General features: G+C 36.8%; 1 protein-coding gene across 9 annotated transcripts in view; it reads left to right on the plus strand.

Moving 5' to 3' along the window:
- PCLO (piccolo presynaptic cytomatrix protein) overlaps positions 1–24,260 on the plus strand; it is a 320,809-nt gene that overhangs the window by 209,095 nt on the left and 87,454 nt on the right. The window lies entirely within an intron of this gene.

The following is a 24,260-nucleotide window of genomic DNA, read 5'->3' on the forward strand; positions in this document are numbered from 1 at the left end:
TAATTGCACAGGTAAAACAGATCCAGTTGTCTCTCAATTACATGCGCTAACTTTTTTTTTTAGCTCCCCAAAGTCATACTTAACATTAGTTCTCTGGTATAGGGTAACCATCCAACCTGCCCCAACAGGCAACAAGGAGGTCTCCACAGTTATATCATCCAGTTTACTCTGTTTCAAGAATTGAAAGTGTCTTCCTCATTTAGTTGGTTTTAAGAAAACTGCATGAAATTTCATATCATTCTTCAGGTAACTGAAACGAGGTGAAATTAATTTAACTTCTTTATCAATACATTTTCTAAGATTATTGCAAATGTGATCATTCTGTCTAATAATTTATTTCTATCTGTGATTACATGAATGCCACCTTCTTTTGATAACTTTCTCTTTTTCTAGCTATTTTTCACTTCCCTTTTTCATATCTGTATGTACCTGAAATATCAGTTCATCCATGGACACAAATAGAATACATTTGTTTCTAATTCATTCAACTGTTTTTTTTTCCTTAAATAAAACCGTGTACACAGGGAAAAATAACAAAAGAAGATAAGTAGGAAGACTAATTCCCAGGCAGAACTCAACTCACAGAAGTTTTCTGAATGCTAAATATGCAAAAAAAAAAAAAAATCATTATTAAATCAAAAGCACTTTGCAGACAGAAAAACTGAGTAAATTGATTAAAGAATATATTTACAAGGGATAGTTTAATTATGCTGTGGGTCTTACAAAACAGTGTCACCTGCATTCACCCCATTTTTCTTACACCCTTGGTGTTTTCTTTACCAGTTTTTTAATGATATACGACAAAAAAGGCACTCAAACACCAATGTCAATGAAATGACATGTATAACAGAAATATATTTCTTTTTTGACCTGTAAAGTTGATTCTGACATTCATATTTAATAGGTAGGATCTCACTCACCAAATGATAGAATAGTGTTATTTTTTGTGCATGAATGATGAAAGAATTGACCTTAATTTTGTGTGTTTTGAAGCAAGTATTTGTTTTGGCTCCCTCCATACAAATAAATAAGCCTTTCATAACTGTGCTAGATCATGCATGCATTGTTTCAGTACCAAACAAGCAAAGAGGAAAATGAGGTTATTCAACTTTTCCCCAAGACTGGACATTTCAAGAAAGAGAATGAGCAGCTTGGAGTTATCTGTGTTCTTTTGGTTTATTTTGTCAGGAATTTTTCTGGAAATTGAAGTTTGAAAAAGTTCTTTACTCACCATATAGGTTCATTTCAGCAGTGATCAAGACCATCTTGGATTTAAAATAACTACAGGAGAAATCTGATGTAGAAATTTACTTTTTAATCTGTTCACATAATACATTTTGAAGGTTTATTCATATTTTATCGGAAGATGAATATGACAGTAAAATATTTATTCCTCTGTTTCATTCTCCTGTCACATGTTCAGTCACGTTTCTGATCCAACCTTTTAAAAAATATCCTAGGCTTGGCTATGTTGTCATAAATCAACTCCATCAAAATCATTATATTTCATCAGTAGAATTTGTCCACAGAATGTCTCAGAATATGTTTTAGGATTGATGTGTTAAATGTTCTGTCAGAGAGAAAAAATGCTTCCTGCAGAATGCACTTTGACTAGGACATAGACAAACATTTCCTCTCACTGTCATTTACCTTTAGATCTTGCCTTTATATCTAGTTTAGTTTTCATGTTATTTTACATGGCTATCAGAGATCAACAAAGAATATTTTGCCATTTCACTGTGAGTTGTGGTTGGCTTAGTGGAAATATGGCTGGTGCTCATTTAACCTCTCTCCTCCAGGAGTGCTAAAATCCACTGAGGTCTTCAATCATCCTTGTATTGATTTGTGTAAATCCAGCCAGGCTGCTAATCTTACCCACATGGCTGATATTAGCTCTGAAAATAGAGGCTGGTCTTTTTCTTTTTCAAGTTATTTGCTCTCTCTCACACCAGAGAGAAAACATAAAGAAAACTTTGTATGTCATTATCTGCAAATGCAATTACCTTTTTTTTTGTGTGCAGTAATCATGAGTCACTTTTCTTGATGAAATGCTGTGTGACTACAGGTTAGAGTGTATACCTAGTCATCAAGTAAATATACACTAGTGTCATTACAAGTTAATATCTTGATTCATTAGCCTTTCTAAGAACATGAATCACTGTGAAAAATCCCATCAACTTAATTAATTCCTCTAATTCTAAAAACACTGGGTCAGGTCTGGAAATCCTACCAATAGCATAAGAAACAAGGATGGATTTACTGTGGTTATGAAGGAAGACAAACTCCTACCTGCTCTCTGTATGACTGCATATAAAGAAGTGACACACAGATAGCATTCCTATCCTTAGGGAATAACATAAAATTTTAGCCTATTTAAAAAGCTTTGGAGGAGTCTTAGTGCTGAAAATTTTATTTATAGCTCTGACTGGCAAATACCAGTCTTAGTTCTCTCACCTTGAATTGCTTTCAAATGTCAAAAATATCTCTGATTCATCACTCATTGGCGTAACGAAAACTGGAGGTGGAGGACTCATTCCACCGAGCTCATCAAGTGCAAGGACTGTGTCAATTTGATAGATGTGTCTGTGCTCCCCCTCGTGTTGACAGAAACAGTTCAGTTATATTCTACCTGGTAAATCCACTGAGTGAGTGGCATTTCAGCCAGCATTTTTCAGAAACAGAAGAACCTAGAGTAAAGAGCAGAAATAAAATGTTTACGTGTGTTACCTACTTTTACAAATTTGCTGGATGCCCTCAGCATTCCAGTTTTTGTTTTGGACCATTTCAATAGGCTGAGTGGAGAGCCTGGGAACTGATTAACAACAGGTGTCTTTGTTCTGAGTTCTTTGTTCTTTGTTCTGAGATTCAATCAGCCAGACAAGCTGTATTGAAAAGGTTAGGTTGTCTGATGTTCACTGAGATGAAGATATTCCCCGACTTCTTAGTCTCCTATAAATTCTGGGAAACTAGCATAGTCTAGAAGCTAGTGGTGAACTTGATTTGTGGTGATCTTACTGCCTTTGCTTGTACTCCACTCATCAGCAATCCTGACACTGGTCAGACTTCTGTTAACCTGTTCTGAGATCTTCTGTGTGCATGTCTATTTTTAATATGTATGCATCATTTAAATGATATCTTCCCAAGCTTGAAAACAGGAAAATCACATATAGTGTAGACAAAAACTCTTGTTATGAAAAATACTGAAATAGCACTCACAGTTTCTCTTTTACAGAAAATATGACAATGTAACATTTCTAGCATAATTTGGAGGGATGCAACCTAACTTATGAGTCACAGATCTTCAGTGTAGAATTTTAGAACATAAAGAGTCCAAGCTAGCAAAGACACATGCTATTGCATTCAATTCAGTTGAATTTTGTGTTTTATAATTTAATAAAAATATCTGTGATTCAGTGATATTTTAAACTTCTGCATCCTGAATCTTGTTCGAAAATATTATAAGACAAACTACCTGATTTCCATGCAGACACTGAAAGAAAGTGACACCCTGTTAAAGCTGTTAAGTAGGTCAGAGAGGAGAAAATGCACTGCTGTTGGGGAGTTCTATCTTAGTTAATGGTGGTCTCCCCTCAGTCCAATCCTTAAGCACTTGTTTTGATCTAGATTAATAACTACTCTTCTCAGGATGCAGGACATACTGTTTCTGAAAACTCCATGAGGGTCCTCTAAGAGTCACCTGCAGCCTCCAAGAGTAAGTAAAAGCACATCCAATGTTCTCAGCATCAAAGCCTAAAGATTGACAGAAAGTTCTCAAATGTACTCAGTATCTTTTAGACTTTGATTCACCTGCTAAGAAACAGATGGTCAGTTTTTCCAACTTGTTTGGTTGCCTTTAATTGTGCTGAAAGCTCCTCAGAACACATGATCTGTTCCTCTCAGGAGAGTATTTTGAATGAGTGGGCTTTGGGGAGTGCCAGAACTCTCATCTTTAGAAAACTGTGATCTCAGAATTTTAAGATGCCTCCAGGAAATAAAATTGAAGTCTCCACATGCATCTTAACCCTATTTATTCATGTTTCTTTCCCTGTCATCTGTAAAGCCTTACATAGTCTTATAAATTCAATTGCCACAATTTTCTTCTGTAACAAGGCTTTTGGTGCACAGCTGACTCTCTGTAATGCCCTAATACAGAGCCAAATAACACTGGAATCATTCCTCAGATTGAAACTTACAGCCTTTGAAAGTCTTAGAGGCTGTCATGGGATGGCACAGCTTATGACCTCTTGGATCCATGGACCAGAACCACAGTGTCAATGAGAACATTTTCTCACAAATCTGGAGCCAGTAGGGAAAGCATGTTCACTGCTTGCTACCAAGGAGTTTCCCACACCAGGACTGACACAGGAGATGCACAGGGTGTGCTAAACAGAGTGCTGCTACTGGCAAAAGAGGGCCACATCTAGACCAGTGAGAAGTGATTTCTAACCAAAGGAAAATATAATAGGGAAAAGGAGAAAAGAGCTATTTGGATAACCTCCATGGCCCTCAGAGAGCAGCCCAGCTCCCCACTTTCAGTTCACAGGAGAAGGAGGCAGACCCAGGAAGTCCTGTCAAAATCCTGCCTTAACCAGAATGCTCTACAGCTCTCACCCATGGTGTGGACTTTGGCTTCTGGAAAAATCAACCACAAAATACCAATCAGTTGACCATCCAGAAATGTGACTGAAATAGGAGAGACTAAGCAATATGAGAGCCCTCAGTAGCAATTTTGAGTCTAGAGAAGGGTACAACTGAAAGCTGAAAGACAGCATGTTTATAGTGTATAAGCAATCCCTCATGCACAAAGAAGTCTGCATTAAATAGAGAAAAAGAGTATTTATGCTATCTACAGCGCTTCTTCTGAGGAGAATGTAAATAAGGCTAATGGACAAACCAGAGAGGAGATGGCCAATGTGAGGAGATGATTCACTGAAGTTTGATTGTCTAGTGTAAGTAAGATGAATCTAGCCATCAGCAATATTGGGTAGAGGCTGTTGGAATATTAGAATCATTGTTTAATCTGTAAAGTACTTCCTGGGTTCTGTGCATGACACCTTTATATACAGGCAGCTTTCTCACTCCTCCAGATAAAGGTGCCAACTAGGTAGCTTCCAGAATCTGTTTCACTTCAGCCCTGCCCTGGGGATGTTCCCTTCATGTGTTTTCAGATCATAAGTTTTCAATCATAGCTTTTCAAGTTTTTAAGTCCCTGTCACCTGAAAGCATGTTATTTATTGGCATTGGAAACACATGATGTCTGTCAAGTCAGCTCAGGACAGTGGGATGCAACTGGATTACTGACCAGTTCATGTAAAGATTATAAAGAAAGTGTTAACAGTTTTTCTATAAGTTGTTGGATACATTTTTGGGCTACTTTGAATATCACCAAGTGCTGAAAAACAAGGCCAGCCCACTTCAGAAGGTCTTTTGCAAAGGCAGGACAGGTGTAATGGCTGTCCATCTCATCAAAGCCACCTCTTGTCACATCGCAGACGTGCTTTGCATGTCGCTTGGGAAACACAGTGTGACTGGAATGGTCATGGGCACTTAAGCAGTTGGAAAACCAGAACAGAAGCAGTAAGTCATTACCCTTGTTCCTACTCTTGTCACACTTGCCTCTTATCCCTGAGTTATAGATGGGCTCAAGTGTAACACTGGGTGATCTTTTATCGGTCACTGGCTGGTCATTTATTGGTGGGAAGCGCAATAGGCACCAGGTTGTCCTGAGATTTAAAATACTGTAGTGAGCACTGCTTGCTGTTCAGACAGCTAAAATTGGAAACATTGATCAGGACATCACAGTGAAAAGAGATTTTCCAGTCCCCATGAAGCAAAGAGAGTGAAGAGCCAGCATCCCTTCTCGAGTCCCTCTGATAATTATACTTCTGGCAGAAAGTAGATAGCATGATGAAGCTGGAAAATGATGAAAAGAAATTAAAAGGAAGACAAGAAGGGAATGAAAAATTCTCAAAAAATTGTGCATCAAGTCTTAAATGAACAGTAATAATCTTCCCATCCTGCACTTCCATTCTGCAGTTTGGCTGCTTTAATTTATTAATGCATTGGAAAAAACAAACAATTAACTTTACCCTGTAATCTGAGTATTAGTCTTAGTGATTTACTGTGCTGTCCATTCTTATTCTCTTGAGTCAGAAGAGGAGAGCTTGCTCTCAACATATGCCCTGGGCTACAGGCTCAGGTTTCTCTGTTCCAGCAAAAACTGACATTTTCAAAGACAGTGTACACAAAATAACAGGTAGTGCCATTGTTTGGTTATAAGCTTTGCCCTAAAGCTCTTGAGAAAGGGCTTAATCTAAACAAACCCCTAAATACCTATCAGCTGTAAATCTTCCCTTGAATAGCTGTGTTCCTCTAATCCATGTATTTTGTTCTGCCTTGTGCTTCTTTTAAAAAGGTAAAAATAAAAGGTATAGGATTATTCTTGTTAAGTGTGGCAATGGACATTCAATACATAAAAAAGTGCCTTTTAAATATTCTTAAGTTAATTTTTAGAGGAAATTAAGTTAGTAAAAAGGACACCCTACACCCTAGTGTATCACTTTACATGTTGGAATTAGCCTAATAGCTGTTAGAATGAAGAAAGAAAGGCAGAAATCTTTCTGACACTGGTTTAGCCATTTCATATGCTGTCCCACTGACAGTGGCCTCAGTTCCATTCTTGATATGGCAGGAGTTGAGCTGTACTGAGAGTTTAGTTTGGCCTTTGCTAAGATATGAGAAAGAAAGAGGAATTATCAGAAGGGATGAGAGTTGTTTCATCACCTGTGTGGCACTTATAGAAAGAAGTGGAGGAAGAAATACTCGCAGTATAAAAAAACTGACTGGGAAATTTATTGAGAGCTGCTTCCTGTAACACTGCACAACTTTATTTACTAAATCTCTTTTGTGGCAGTAGAAACACACTCAAAAAATAACACTTTTCACTGCTTCTCAATATAGAACATTTAGTTTATGGAGTTTCAGTTTAATCTTATGGTGTCAAAATGATATAACTACAGTTTTACAAGAGTATTTGGTTAGAAAACTTCTTGTATACCTAAAATATCAGTTTCAAAGAGATAAACCAAGTAATATGCCCAGAATGTAATTGCTGTATATTCAATTTTGCTGCAATAAAAATCAGCACTTAAAATAGGTGTTAGAGAGTAATTTGCATCTAGGAAGTAGTTGAGCAGCTGTAAAGACTGAGCTTTTAGGGTCTTTTTTATTTAATCTAAAACAGAAGAGGAAACATAAGGTGCACTTATAAATTTTGTTAAGCCATGGGAAAGAACCATTAACTTGAAACATACCATGACCAGTAAAAATATGACCTCTTGAATAACACCAGCTACAGATTTTTTCACTCCTGCATTTAGTCTTGTTATATGCCATGTAAACAAGTATCATTTATACCTTCTTTATGATCAAGAACTCTGAGAATAACTTGAACAATTAATTATTGACAAAAGTTAATTTTGCTGGAAAAGGCATGTCATACAAATTTCACCAAGAACTTGGATTTTTAATAAGAATAAATAATTTTCCCAAAACAGCTCTGTGGGGAGGGATTTTTTAAAGTCTTAAATAGGTAAGTCTGATTTATGGAAACAAGAAAAATAACCTGGATGCTTCAATCAGGTGGAAGAGGCAAATGCAGTCACTAGATGTTCCAGTTAATGAAGTGAATAACCATCACAAAGGTCATGAGAAAAACATTCATCAGATGGTTTATAACACAAATTGTGGAACATCACTGGCAAATGTCATTGGTGTCATAAGTAGCTTTCAATAACATTCCACTAAGGTCATATTAGAAAGTACTGCTCGCTATTGTAAAGTACTTATGTGGAGCTATGCAATTAGTAATTTTCCGATGCACTGCTTTTTGCAGCAGTTTTTTTTCAGGACCTTGATGAACAGTCCCTGTTAGAAAGCATATCCAGGTACTTCTTGGAAAGAACCCTCCATGCTGCCAGGGAATGTGCCTGCAGCCCAGTTTCTCTGAGTGCAGCAGGCACAGCAGCAGGCACAGCAGCAGGCACAGCAGCAGGCAGCATTGTCATCAGGCTGCCCACAAAGCCTTCTTGGCTCCTGCTGGCCCCATGCAGCTTTCTGCTGTCCTCTGGAATCACACACATCACAGGTGCTTTGTGGTTCTTCCTCTGACATTGACAGATATCACTCATCCATGTGGTCCCAGTCTTCCCATCTTACTCTTGAATACTTTTCTTCTGCTGCATGCTGACACTGTGGGTACTTTTAAGGTTCATTTGTCTTCATAGAAGAGTTTATTTCCTTCTTTCACTATTTTTAATGTACTGTATTAAAGTCAAATGCCTGTTTATTCAACAGAAGATGCAGTTGTGTTTCCTGTTTCCATATTCCCAATACATCCTGGCAGAAGTGACAAGAGATCTGTGACTTTTCTTGTTTGGCCAGTGCTGGAGAGAAGATGGGTTTAGCTACTGCTTCCAAGATGTTCAGGGATAAAGCTATATCTTTAGTCAAACAAAGGCAGTCTGTCTGGGATTGAAAGAGGTAGACAAGAAAATACATTCTCCACATCATGTTATACCTAATAATGCATGTAAATACATAGTAAACAGCACAAGCAGAGAGCCACACAGACACCCTGCCTGTCCCCTTTGCAGAGCAGCTGCTTGCTGTGGGTGCTGAGAGGGAGTTGAAGTTCAGCTTGGAGCATCAAAAATAGGTGCCTGCATTGCTCTGGTTCTTGTTGTCTGTTTTCAAGGTCTGGCTTCTCTAAGGCAGATTTACAAAAAATACAGGCAAAGTAAAACCTTCAGTGCCTAAACTGAAGTAAATTTGTCTTACCAATGGAAGTCGTCAAATGCACCCTTCTGTCTCCATTCACTGTGTAGGGAGTTTAAGTATTTCTTTTAGGTGAACTGGCTGACTAACAACCTAAAATTTACATGCTACAGGCTTGTGCTAGGCATGCTGGAGCAGATTTCATAAAACAAAATCAGGACATTGCTGTCTAGTGTTTTTAAGGAAAAATAACTATTTGAGCTCACATACGTGGGTATTGTAGAAGAAAAAATCTTACTACAGTGTGAAAATGCCTTTTGCATAGCCACTGTGTTGTTTGATAGTGATTTCCCAGTGAACTGGGAAGCTAAAAATACTCCAATTCCACTTCCTATTGTGCAGATTACTGTGGGCTGAAACTTGCAGACTAACAGTTTGATGTGATTGTAGTGAAAAAAATCCAGTGAAATCGAAGTGAGGGTCATCTTGGAGCACAAGTTAAATAAAGATATGTCCTTATGGACAATTTTCCCTGCCCTTGGGTTCCAAAAAGTGTATTAAAACATTTTGTGTTTACATGTAAAATTTTTAACCTTCAATCCCATTCCAATCTGAATCTCCAGGAATATTAGGCTAACATGGCCACTGTATGGAATGCCGTATTGATGTAAAACACAGCAAAGATTCTGGGTGAATTGTCCCCACTCGGGGTTTGTTGTGCTGAAAGTCAGGTGAACAAACAGCCCCTTTCAGTGACTCTTGGTGGCTGGGTGTGGGTTGTTTGCAAGCCACATTTTTCAGCAGTGAAGAGGATTACAGACAGCACATTTTTCTGCCTGTGAAATTAGGTTCTGCAGCAAGCAGAATTTCTTTAGTCACTTGTTATTTCAAAGTGTACTCTAGATAGGTGTATGCAAATCCTTTCAAGACCATAAGAAACATTATGAACAATGGTTAACAATTTACTGTTAGAAAAGATCAACTAATAGAAGCATGTTTTCTCACAGTAGAACATTATCTGTCTTTTAGATGGCTTGGACACAAATTTGAAATGGTCACAGAGCTTCACTTTAGTGGATTTAAAAGTGACATAAGCACATAGATAAAGCCTTCTTTTCAAAAATTATCAGATAACACATGAAGAGCAATAGACTAAACAAAATATTTCCTATATTACTTAAACCAACCAATCTCTTGAGGTACTTATGCAAAAAATATAGTTATGTAATCAAGTTATTCCAAATTTTCCAAGGTTTTCTAAATAACTTCTGAAGCATCTGATATCTATCAACTGTTTTCAGAGGAGAGGCTGAACTACATTATACTTTTCTCTGACCTAATCTGATCTGACACTGTGATTTTCTTACTCAATTGAAAGCTTAAAGGAACTCAAAGAATAAAAAAATAATTTTCTGCAATTAATTTTGCAATATAGTGCATTACAAAATAGAAATATTATGTAAATTAATACAGAAAATGCTTTAGATGTCAGCTTAAAGAAAGAAAACCACTATGAGCACTTTCAAAAAACTGCATAAAGATTTTATTTCAAATTTCTTGGAGCATGATCTATTCCAAAACCCTAATTAGATCATCCATAAGGTATGACTAGGAAAATCTTGTATGGGAATATTGAGGCTTCTTTGAGAAAAGATGAATAGGTAACTGTGTAATTTGGCAGTAAACAGAGAAAAATATTGATTAAAAATGACTACTCTTTATCCATGTTTATAATTCTGATGTTTGAGGCTTACCATGTAAAATTAGGTAAATATGACTTCACATTTCTCTATGAAAAGTCTGAAAAAAACTACATTAAGTGTACTTGTACTGTAAAAATTCATCTTAAAATTCAACTGCAATTGAAGATATTGAATTGCAAATTATCTAATTTATTAATGACTAAAGCTTGAAAACATTTCCTCAAGCAGAAATTGCATTTTAAGTCCTTAGTTTTTTTCCACATTCCAACAAAACAAAAACCTTTTGGGAAAAAATAACCTATTGAAGAATCAAAGTGTATCTTTGGAATTCCTTTAAACTTCGGTAAAAGTAACTGAAAACAGACCTCTTTGAACTGTTTCTAATTAAGAAAATAATAATTTGTTACCTGAAATATTGCTTGAAAATTAGGAAGGTGTGTTGTGATTTTTTTCCTGTACAAATCCTACAATGTCTGAGCCAAAACTAATTGAAATCTGTTTTATTTCTCCTTGATTGTAATGGAGTCCCTCAGATCCAAACCAGACACAAAACAGTTTGATATCTCTCTAAATATAACAGGGAGCAGAATTCTATTAAGATCTTTAGGTTTTATGGTCCATTTGAAAACTTACAAAATTACCACTGATGTACATTAATATGTTCTAGGCAACTTTTCAAACTGTTTTTTTAAGTACTTAAATATTATCACTTCTGAAAGAAACTGAATTAGTCATGATTTGGGTGGTTGTGGGGAATCCAATTGATTAGAAAATGGAAAGATTTACAGAGAATTGCATGCAACTCAGCAAGATGGCAATAATCTTATAGTTTAGCCTTTTCCCTGGATATCAGAGATCAGATTTCCTGAATGATACGTGGTGGAATGAGTATTTTTAGGTCAGCATGTGCTGACATTTTCCTTCACAGCATCCAACTAGAATATAAAATGTAAAACACTTGAAGGCAAAGAGATTTCAGAGAGCCAGCCTTGGTGTCTGGCAGACATGAGCAGGTAGCAGCTACGTTCTCCGGGGTCTGAGCTCTGCTTGAGTCTCTGAAAGGACAGAGCATATGTGAAGTGGTTCACGCTGCATTGGAAACATGTAGAATATTTCCAAGCCATCATATATATGTTATAGATGATCCTGACTGATTTTATGTGAAAATTCACTGGTTCAGTACCTGCCAAGGTAACAAGAAACCTCAATTCTGGCCCTTTCTCAATGAAATTGATGTTGCTCAGATACTTGTGCTTCTAAGGAGAGCTGTGTTTGAAATGATGCTGCTTACTACTGAATTTCATTAGAAACGAGCAGTTGGGACCATTTTGGTTTTATCTGGATCTTGCTTTTTGATTTTCAGCTGGTCCATCTTCTGAATGATAAAGATTAGGTTATTATTTAGTGTGGTAGTTCAGGTACTTTCTGGGAAAACTGTACTTTTTTGTCTTAATAGAATGCAGAAGTACAAGACAGTTACTTTTTCTTGATCTCATGTACATTTTTCCCTGGCATTAGTGCACATTTTCCTGTTATTCCCCAAACCACCTAGTTATGAAACAGGAGCTTTTTTAATAATTATTTCCAGTGAAAATGTAAAATAGACCAGTCATCATAGTACTGTGATCTTCATTCCAACTGATTTTTCTTTATTTGGTGTATTACATTGACTTAAACAACAGGGATTGTTCATTAGTGCATTGCTATGTCACAAACCTTTTATGTTTAGTAAGAACCTTATTCCTTTGTTTATAACATGCTAATTTTTCGTCTCTTTGGATGTGGACACTGTCAGTCCAAAATAAACTGTGCGGTAGGACTCTATGCATTCATTTAGACCTTAAATTGGATTTTAACAATTTAAGTAATAGTAAGACCTCACATGAAAAAGGTGGGGGAAAAGTGTCTGTCTTCTAATACTTTGGAAATGCAGAAAAAAATAATTTACAGTTTTGGTGAAGTTTGTACAAAGATAGAGAGCAATGAGTCTACAGTTTTATGTTTACTTCTGAATGCCAAGAAGAATTCCACTGCAGATACACTTACCTATGTAATGTTATGCATATACCTATAAATTTTGACTGTAAGGGACCTTTCCCTGGGGACTCATTGCTGCCAAACCAAAAGGGCATGCTAATAACCAAGAAGTATTAAATCTTAAAAAGTCCATAAGGCCTTAAAGATTATACAGGAGATTTGATGAGGAAGATCAATCATCCGATAGTAGTGCTTGTACTACAGTGGTTCCTTAGTCTTTGGAAGAGTTAAGGGTTTTCTGTTGGTTTGGTATATTTTTCTTTCCTTTTCACAAATTTATCCCTAAGAGGCTAGTAAGGGCAGAGTAGTGACCCAGAGATGTACATCTACAAAAAAAACTCAAACACACACGGAAGAGATCTGGAATCATTTTACTTGCTCATGTGCTACCTTTCTGCTCCCTTCCCTTTCCAAACCAGCTCGTGTCAGGAGGAAGCATGTTTGGAGCAGCCTTTTATGATTCCCAGCCAAGCAGGGTTCGTTTTGGTACTGCCCACAAAATCTGTCCCATGAGGGTTCAACTTTCAGAGGCAGTTCCTCTCTCTGAGCACTTCTCATCAGACCCAGAAGACTTCTCACAACTTCTCTATTGCACAGCAGCACCCAAGTCACCTTATCCCAGGCTGTGACCATGTACTCTGGTCATGAGCAGTCAGGCTGCACTACAAATGCACAGTAAATATGGCACAGCCCTGTGTTGGAGGATAAGGCTGCACATTATGGCAGGCACAAGGTGAAAAAGAGCAGGCAGGAGGTAAAAAGGGCATTCAGATGATCTGCTTACTACCAGGACAGAGGAAAGCAGTGTGGTGAAAAACAAACTCCTATGTTTGTCATTTATATTCATGATGTATGTTCAATACTAGAATCTATTTTATTGGGAAAGATGAGTTCCATTTACCTGCCCAAGTGCAATGCCAGGGCCATTTACAGGTGCTGACCACTCACCCCAATGAGTGGAAGGTTTCATTATTTCTTAGTTACTAGATAATGTGCTGAACAGCACCCCATGAAATTAACCTTTAAGATGACAGTAAAAGGAAATGAGTCATTCCAGGCAATGTTCATCATGGTGTGAGCTCTGTGCTTGCTAAATGAGTTCTGTCATTGTGTGGGTGAAGTGGAATCAATCCATATAATTCATACATTTGCTGCTCATCCAGACAGCTTCAGAACTGCTAAGTAGAATAAGCATTGACTTATGTCTAACTAATCAAAGTTATGCATTACATTAACTGATTATACTTTTCAGATGGGTCTGAATTAACTGACTAGGAAGAACTGAGAGTTCCTGAGATGTATGTGAAAGAAAGGACAAAAGGACTCAAAATTCTAGGCAAATACTTTGATGAGTGGTGCTAATGGGGAAGTTGAAACAGTTTTAGTCTTAGACAGTACTAAAGAAAGAAAAGATAAATCTTTCATCATCTTATTCACAGACCAATGTAGTATTCTTAGAAGTACCAGCCTATCTCAGTGATAGTAATACCTCTGCAATTCACACAGTAGAAGCTGAGTGATTAGTTGCAAAGCAGGGGCTTTCTTTTGATTGAATAGCTGTAGAGAACATGAGACAATGAAAACACTTCCCACTGTTTTGGAAGGAGTTAAGTTCCAAAGAAGGAACTGAAAATACCTTCAAGCATGACAGTGATCCTTGCTGAGTATGATGCAGGCAGACTGGTGCATGATAAAAGCAGCTCTACAGCAGAAGAGCATGAAGCACACACTTCTCTATCTGCATGAACACCCTTCAGTGGTGTACATGGATGGGCTGCAAAGCCATCTCAGAGGTTCTGTCTCTGAATGGAGAATAGCTGGGAGAGCACCTGACAGCTACAGCAGATAAATGCTTCTCTGTTGCCTACGGTTTCCATAGATATGGAAAAATTTGGTGCCACCTAATGGACAACCCCCAGCTCCCGAATTCTGAATGTGTTTTACAGGAGTGCTTTTGCAAGGCATCTAGAAAGGGACCTACCTGTGTTTGTTAATGCTTCACAAGAAGAATTTTTCATTCAGTATCCTTAATCACATAGCTTTGGATGTAATATGCATTGTTTAAAGGTGAAGACTTAATAAGCCCCAGGGTAATACAAAGATTTCTGTATTTGCTGGCTTTAAATTTACAAACTGGGGTCATTTCACAGCTTCCTCAATTACAGCAATATGGCAACACATAAAATTAAGTTATTGCACCTAAGTGTTCTGATCTGTTTATGGGTGAAATTTAACTAGCTATTTTGTCAAAGTCACATAAATTGTTCTAGACCATCCTTAAGCAAGTTTACTGTTACAGTTGCATGGACATAGCCATCTCTCTCAGTAGAAATCATGATTATGTCAACAAAATATTTAGCCCAAGGGATTTATAACAATATGTGAACACTTGAAAAATATATTAGCAAAGAGGAGCTGGACTACATCACCATCATTACAATGACTGTCATAATGATCAATACTGCAAATAATTTTTATTCCTGCAAGAGCTGTTAGTGATAACCTGATTGCATGTCATGTACTTCAGGAAGCAAAGCAGGTAAGAAAACAGAAGAGTATCTCTATTTGATCCAATGAACCACCAGATACCATACATTAAACATATCTATCTGTGATATCTGCATAGATGTATCCCTGTATGTGTATCTATTTTTGTATGTGTTGCAAGATGCAATATCTCATCTTCCTTGTTTGAGCCTGAGCTCTCAGTAGCATCATCCCTAGCTGGAAAGTGAGCATTAGTATTAGAAATGCAATTTGAACATCATGCTCAGTTCTCAGCTGTCACTAAATTCAGTGGTACAAGTAAAATCATGATCAGTTTGATGAATTTCAGTTTGTAAAAGTACATGGTTTGAAGAGATGCATCTCTGAATGAAACCAATTTTCCATCTGCAGTTTACATTTATAGATTTTCAGGATCCATTATGGGTTCAGTTATTTTTATTTGCCTGTGAAGAGAGATAGAGTAGGATTAGGAGTGTTCCTGTAGGATTCTAAGCAATGGGCAAAAAAGGAAAAAAATTGGAAATTGTATTTCTATTGCCTCCATTCACTGGAATAATGTGGGGAAAAGCAATTGGACTTTTTATTATTTTCTTTAAAATTTATTGTATATGTTTCAAGGTCAGGTTGGATAAGGCTTTGAGCAACCTGGCCTAGTGGAAGGTGTCCCTGCCTCTGGCAGGGGGATTTGAGCTAGGTGGTTTTTAAGGTCCCTTCCAACCAAACCATTCTATGATACTATGACTCAATGATCCAATACAGTATTTATTAACATCTATTAGAAATATCAAATTAGAGGAATCTGTATTGTTACTTTTAGACAAAATATTTATTAGTTTTGGTGACGATAAAGAAACGCCTTTGAAATTTTGATGAGTTCATAGGCAATTTAGCAATTCCATGGGTACTTTTCACCAAAGGAGAATTGCTCAAAGACTTTAATCTCTAAAGAATATGATATAATTTGTGATTCACTTTTTTATTGTATTAAGTGTGGTTTAGAGAGTCACAGTTTCAGTGGGCATTTTTTACTGCTCACATATATTTTTGTCTTATTTTTACCTATTGTTACATAGATGATTCATAACATTTCACATGTGCAGTTGCTCAGCTTTGAGGGGAGGGTCCTTTTACTTATATTTTCTGCAGAATAAAAAAAATATATATAGTTTTTATTCTGTTAAATACAGTAGCTATTTTTCCTCTTTCTGCCTGGGAAAGAATATTTAGTGGTTTGAGGTAAAAGAAGTAGACATGATTGTTTTACTCTCTTACATTGTTTGACACTAATAATTTTCATATTTGACACCTGGGAAAAAGACTCAGACATGTTCAATAGCTTTGGTGAAATGAAAGAAGTCTTAAAAAATAAAGCAGTGAAGTGATCAAACTCCTTTGTCCCTGTTAACCCATAATATACAGTTGAGCTTGAGTCTGCAGATGAAATGTCAGTTTAACATTTATATTTGTCAGTTTAAAAAATAATGCTTGATATCTCACTTGGGCATATTTTTGAAGGAGAATAAGCCATTGCAATGACCAGTGAAGTTAATGTGGGGATGCTGTGCTGAGTATTGGTAACAATTTGGTGTTTAAAGGTGGTTTTGATGTGCAATAAAAACATGCAAGTTTGAAGAAATAAGGGTAGAGTTTGTCTTAGGGCTAGAGTGTAGTTGCTAAGTGGAGACTATGAAAGCATCAAAGCAGACAGGCTCTGTTGTTGCAGGACAAGAGGTTGCCTGCAGTTTCTGGTTGCTGTGCTGCAGCAGGAGCTGTGGGTCTGGACCTGCACCTCACCATTGTCACAGAGTGCTCAGGCTGGGGACACATCCTTACAGCACCTTCCCTGCTCTTGTCTGCCACAGCTCCATCAAGCCCAACTCTCCATCTTTTGACCCATTTCAAAACCATAAACTACATCTTGTAGGCTAATTCCTCATGAGTGTTGATGTACTCTGTTACTTTAGCAGAAAAGCTCCTGTGTGCCTTCAGGAGGTGGGAAAGTGAGCCCTGAGCTTCCAGCCCTGTCCATTTGCTGGTCATCAGCTGCCAGCAGGGCCTTGCAGAGCATTCTTGTGGCTGTTGTCATGCTTGGGGTAACAGCAATTTCTCCCATGAGGAGAACTGCTTTCCCTGGAGGGGCATGAATTGTATTTCTATAACAATAGCTATCAGTAAAGGAATGTGTTATCGTAAATTTGTTTTGCTTGTCTTCCTGATGCTTACACGGTGAATTCAGTATCTTAATTGTGATCCTAAGAAACACATAAATACACAGGGACTGGCTGGTAAGAGATCATTTGTTTTAGTGTAGATAATGAGAAGAAATAACAACTGCTGCTAATCAGTATGTGTGTGAGTATTCACAGAAGTTGATTAGGTATGTAGCTGCGAGATAATCACCATAAGATCTTGCATATACAGAATACCTTCAGTAATTGTGCATTCAAATTTCTTTAAAAGAGCCCTACAGAGAATGAAAAAAACTATGGATGTAATCCTGCATCATTTATTTGGAATGCTATTTTGTCACGCATGAATTCTACATTTAATACAATGGACCTATTTGTAAGAATAATGCTACTTTGATCAAGTACTGCAGATCAAATTTTTATACAGAAATGTTAATTAAAAAAAATCAGCTGACAGTAAAAAGCATGTTGCAGATGTGTAAACATCAGCAGCATTACATTTGAAGGTAGTGAGAAGAGTATTAATTATTTAAAATTATTTAATTTGAAATTAAATGTAAATATTTTATATTATTATTTCTAGGACAATTTTAGTTTCATATCATTGACCTTTCTCGCTGAGATGTATGACAGTCATTGCAGGGGCTCACTTTCCTTTCTCTGGTTCATGTTGCAGTTCTCTAAGTGTGGTTTTACCCTGGTAGGCAGCTGTACTTTTAAATATAACCATGAACAAGTTTTCATCCCTAAATTGATTAGATCTCTCTGATTCTACTCAGAAAACCCACTCACAAATCACTTTTAAGCACATCAGGTTTTTTTGATTCTTAGTTCCTAACTTAGATTGTGCCAAGACAGTGAGTAGTGCTGGAGCTGCCAGGAAAGGCTACTTAGGGACTTCCAATCTTGACTGAGCCAAGCAGCCTTAGCATCATGAAGGAACTTTTTTTGCCCTGAATCCAGCACTGAAATTGGATTATCATTAATGTCACTAATCAGATGTTCCTAAAAATGGGGTTTGTGCCTATTATCCCTAAACTTGAAAGAACAAATAATTATTGAAAACTGAAATCCTGCAGTTTTTCAGCTTTCTGTTAAAGTGACAGTCAGTTCTAACAGGTCACTATTGGTGTCTCTCATTTTTCTAGCACATATGGAACTGTACTTCCTAAAGTTGAATAATCCTAGCATTTATCACTAAGTTCCTTTATGAATGAGTTATAGGGATACAAAAGTTGGAGAATTAATACCCAACCCTTAGTACTTCACAAGTACTATTTCCTGCAACTCTGTTAGTGAGATTTCTGAGGCATTTATCTTTACTAATAGCACATGCTACTTGGACATCTCAAAGTCAATAAATAGTAACATTATCTTTCCAATGTGCCTTTTTAACACATAAAGAAACTGAGGCACAAAGACACTAATATGTGTGCTTGTGCTGCTCACCTGGCTGGTTGTAGCAGAAGCAGAACTAACAACCCAGTCCCTGATGGTGACCCATTAATCCTCTTCACCTGAAGTTCACTATCTTTCAATTCCTTCTTCTCATGGATAAGCTACAGCTGCCAGTTCACTGAATTGAGAAAAAAAAGTCCCTTTTAGTTTCTAGGACAGATTTATCACTTTAGATGACGAAGGAGGGAATCAATAAACATATTTTTAGGTGTCTGAAAAGTAAATATCTTACCCCATCTTGTATTATGGGCTCTTTTTGTGACCGTAAGTGAAAGAAGGATACCCGAGGGATGTGATTCATCTTGCTCCAAATCTGTGTCAGTAGGGATGAGCCATCCTAAGAGGAACCTGCCTCTCTTCATTCATGAACTGCTCAAAATTCCTAGATAACCACTGAGGCAAGACACTCACCTTTTTACACTCAAAAATTGGCACATTGACTCTAACCCCAAAAGAAGGTAAAACCAAAGCAGCAGTAAGCACATGTGTGTGATGGCTCCTCCCTGCAGATATGCATACTGCTTTCCATGGTCTTTATTGTTCTAAATCTGATCAAAATTACACAGAAAAAAATAAAGAAGATTTTATACATTTTTACTTGTGGTTCAGATAATCATCTCTTGAAACCAGCCCGTCATCCAACATTTTTTTCTACATAGTTTCTACAGCTATGGACACATATGTGTCAGGAATTTGTACAAACACCCAGTTAGTTTCTACAAGAGAACCATAAAAAATGTTCATGGAAATGAAGTCATTCCAATGACTGAAAAATTTAGCTCAACTTGAATTAGAACACAAACAAGTTGATTCTGAGATAATATCATGGATTTGCCTTACCTTATGGTAGGAAGAGCATAATTTCCAAAATACCTTTTCTTAAAAGGAGAAATATATGTATTATATGAAAAATGGATACACACAGGAGATGAGAACTACATAGCACTGGCCAGAATTTTTCATTCTCTTTCCTTAGTTTTCAGGTTACATGACACTCACAAATGAGATAATAGTGAATAAATTCTACTTTATATTTGAATAATCACATAGTGTCAGAACTGTAAAATTACTCCCAGGATAGAGAGAATGATTATTGACAAAGTGACTCCTATTAGAACACATCAAGTAAGGATCTCACCCTATTCTATGTGACAGACTGGCATTTTAAGGTCTTCAGCCATTCCAATTAAGGCTTGACTTTTTGCTTAAATAGTGGTGTTTGCTCACTGTGAGTCACAAAAACTTTCTGTTCTTGTTTCTATATGACCTTAAGTAGCATTGTCGTGCCGTGCATAACCATGGCTATTGCTCATGCCTAGCATGCTTTCAGTATTTAAATTATCCTAATAATTCCATTCTTTTCTGAATTGGCCTCTCTAATCCCTTAGTGGTGACATTGCTGGAGCCGAGCCAGGACTTCATCAAGCAAGGGTTAGATCCCCAGATCTGTGTGAGCATGGTCTCTTCAGGAAGCCCCAAAAGGCTCAGCATGTTGGGGGTCTTCATTCATGAGCAACTTTTCTTTGACATTTGTTCTTTCTCTGTTGAACTTTCCAAATACAACCATTCTCTCCCAAGCACCAGGATGTGTATATTCAACAGGTATGTCCACAGAGCAAGGGATGCCAAATACTTCTCACCCTTCGGATTTGTAAGTTGACAACTGTGTGATGGTCTTAGAGAGATGCCTTTAGCACCCTTCCAGAAGCTGATAGTTTTCTTTTCTTTCTCTACCTCATACCCCTGTGAGTCACTAGAAAATCTTGCTATGTTACTCTCTGTCCTTTTTTTCCTTATCTCAATGTCTCAGTCCTGTTCTTTACCTTCCTGACAGTCTTTTTATAGTTTCAGGCTACACTTTGTTTTATCCAGTGCTTTACTAAAGTATGGTTCTGCCCTCCCTTTCTCAAGCTGCTTTTCCTTACCTGAGCAAAGCATCCTGAGAAGCCACCTTTTGATGAGTGTACCATGAATCTCTCTTTTCTTCCTGCACAATTCTTCTGGGAGTCCTGCATACATAAATTCCCATTCATATTGCATTCATAGAATCACATATAAGAATATCCTGAGTTGGAAGGAGCCCAGAAAGATCATCGAGTCTGAAGCCTGCCCTTGCACAGCACCATCCAAAGAATCACACTATGTGCCTGAGAGCTGTGTCCAAGTGCTCCTGGCAATCTTGGTGCTCTGACCACTTCTTTGAGGAGCTGTTCCTTTTCCTAATATCCAACCTAACCTCCCCTGGCAGAGCTTCATGCCTTTCCCTTGACTCCTATCACTGATCACCAGAGAGATCAGCACCTGCCCCTCCACTCCCCTTGTGAGGAAGCTCTAGACCATGATTAGAGCTCTCCTCAATCACCTCTTCTGTAGGCAGAACAAGCCAAGTGACCTCAGACTCCCAAGACCATTGAAAAATTTTTGACAGAGGTCTCATGATGACAATAGAACAGTGTTTCATGTAGACTTTTTATGACGTTTGTAGTCATAATTTATATTCTTAGGCAGAATAGAAACTAACTATTAAAGAGAGAGTGATTCTTCAGACATATACCATAACTTCTACAAAAACTGTTTGCTTACATCTCATGACAAGCTGTTCTTGCCCCTGCAAAAGAAAATTTCAAATATCACTCCATTCACAGGTGTAACTGGGAGAAATTGGACTAACAGAACTGCACTTTTGTAAAGAAGAATAAATTATTCCTTAAAAAGGAAAATTGAAAAAAAACCTCATGAAATTCTGAATACACAAATACAAATATAGAATGCAGGTAGGGATATACTAGTCTAAATTCATATCTGGAATTAAACTCACATGAAAATAATGGGTTTTAGCTATTTACCATTCATGAAGGAGTCAGCAAATAGGAATTCCTGTAGCCTTATCATTCAATGATCTTTAGGTGAATCTTAAGGTGACTTGGAATTAATGGACACCTACTTCTACCATGTATTATTAAATGATTAAAAAAAAAAATCTGCATTCATAGTAAACTGCTTTTAAAAGTAGATTTTGGTTTTGTGACCACAGCCTAATGAAATGTTTAAGACGTTCAGCTCAATTAGAGCATTTTACATGCTCTAATTTGTAATTGTAATATTTTAGATTGTAATCCCTTTGTAATCTCTTATATGATATTACTGAAAACAAATACACTCTGCTCTATAGCTTCAGTGAACACTATGTTGCAAAAAACCACTTGTTTTTCTAAAACACTGAATAATTACAATGCACCAAGACATTTTGTTCAGTATGGTATAACTGATCATGTGTCTGCAACTCTAATGTAAACTAATCTTTGAGGACATAGCAATGGGGAAAGCGCCATAAACATTATTTATATCATACTTCTTTTCATAAAGAGTAACTCTAAGCTTCCTTTAACTTGCTGAGAACTTCAATTAGGTCACACAAATATAAGCAGATCAAAACTTTCTGCTCCAGCACAGTTCAGACTGAAGGGTGATCTATGGAATCATGTGCCAGTACATGTATAAATCTGAAGGCAGTGGTGGGCTGCTAGAAAATGCCAAGTACAACTCAAATACAAGATTGATTTGCTCTGGCTGTACTTTTAAAGATGCCATTTTATGGTAATATAGCAGCCATGAGGCATAGGAGGGTCCATTATATCATTTCCACTCAATGAACAACATATCCATTTTTAAGAATTGTGAGTGTTGTATATACAATAAATATTGCAATAAATGGAAAATATTCAGCCTGAGTATGAATGCAGAATGGGAGAGGAAGTTAAGGTGTCTACAAAAAATGAAGAGTTTTGGTGTGATTCATGCCCAGCAGTTCGGGGAAATACATTAACACATTGACTTTCATCAACCTATTTTGAACCATCAAAAAGGTTTGGAAATAAAAGAAAAATAACTGGAGAACATAGACCATAAAGTAATTTAGTGTGGAATGTCAGTCTGCAAGTTTATATTGTTTCTCCTTGTTCTGAGACCACATTTAATTTTATAGCACTTTCTGGGATTTCAAAGTAATGTTTCTGAATTTTAATTCTTGTATGATATAGAAAGATACTAATATTCACATTTTACTGATTGAAGTTGCTAGTCTATAGAGCCAATTTAATTTTCCTCTGTGAGCATTAGATCAGTGAAAAATGCAATTCAAACTGACATGTTTATAATGCATAAGAATAAATGACAAAAACTAAGAAGAAGCAGAGAATGAACCCCAGCAATCTGTGGGTATAACTATGGTGTGACCAAAAGCAGAGGCTCTATTAAAAGATTGTAATACTTAGGAAATTTTAAATTGCAGTAGGAGAGCAGTTGTGAGACTCTAAAAAACCCCAGAAAAATAATAGGTTTGATACACAAGTATAGTTGGAAATAATTACAAACTCTTAGTGACACAGCCAACAGCAGTTTTTCCACTTCTTAAGTGCATTGAGTGTACTGAATAAAGGGGGCTGCAGTATGATAGTGTGTTCAGAGTGACTGAGATTGACTTTATAATAGTGGACATTATGTTACAAAGGGGAATAAAATCAAGAGATGTTCAGTGGTTCAGTTTAATATTTCTGTATTTGAATCAACTATGTCGAGACTCATATTTAGAGAAATCAAATCCTTGGATGATTTTCAGGTTCTTTTCAATTTCAACTTTAATCATGCAGCTAGCTCATGTCTGAAAAATGAGTCTGAAGAGGAGAGAAAATATTAGAAATAATGTAGGATGGGTGAAAACTGAAATAAATATTGTGCCTTCCAGTTGACAGAAACTCTAATAAAAATACCTCTTCTATCTGCTTTTTTTTTTTTTTTTGGTGCTGTTTTATCAATAGGAATGTTACATATACAACCACATTCAGTTACACAGTACAGCTTTATCCCTGAGGTGATGGAGTGAAGGATATATTTATTGAGATTGTGGGAGCTGGTATTGCTAAAAATAAGTTGTTGCTCACCATCAATGCAGGATGTAGAAATCCCAAAAAAAAAATAATAATAAAAGAAAGTTGCTAGAAGAAATTATGTATTCAATTTTTAGGGCAATTACTAGTACTTCATGAGTCAGCAGAGTTGCCATGGAGCAATGCAAGTTTTCTCATCTTCCAGTTTTTTGGGCTTTTTTTTCCTACAAAACTGGTGATTTGAAGCATAAAAACTTTTGAAATATAACTATAATTTCCTGACTACTAACGACCAGTGACACAATGTGATTTCTTTTAGGAAAAAGAAATTTTATCACAAGTCTCTTGTGACTTCTCATTACTTTTTTCTCCTTTTGTTAATTAGACTTGCATTCATCCGAAAGGTTTTATTTGCAACATTACCTTTTTTTTTTTTTTAAACAGAATGTGCATAGCAGTCACATATTGAGAACAGAGAAATCAGCCTCCTGCACACTTTTTTTTTTTTTTCATCTTAGACCCCAGGGCTATCAGTCTGATCAGTTAAGTTGTATTTAAAGTGCTTGATTTAAAACATTCACGGTGCCACAAGGCACACAATAAAAAGAAAATAGCCCTATACTGACAGCTTAAATGGATCTCTGTGTGAGCCAAGGCTGTTGAAAGTCCATTTCCTTTCAATTTGTTGTTTTGTTCCTTTGTGT

The sequence above is a fragment of the Lichenostomus cassidix genome, chromosome 1Aa (assembly GCF_008360975.1).
Source record: "Lichenostomus cassidix isolate B80296 chromosome 1Aa, HeHo_3.0, whole genome shotgun sequence".
NCBI classification, from domain to species: Eukaryota; Metazoa; Chordata; class Aves; order Passeriformes; family Meliphagidae; genus Lichenostomus; species Lichenostomus cassidix.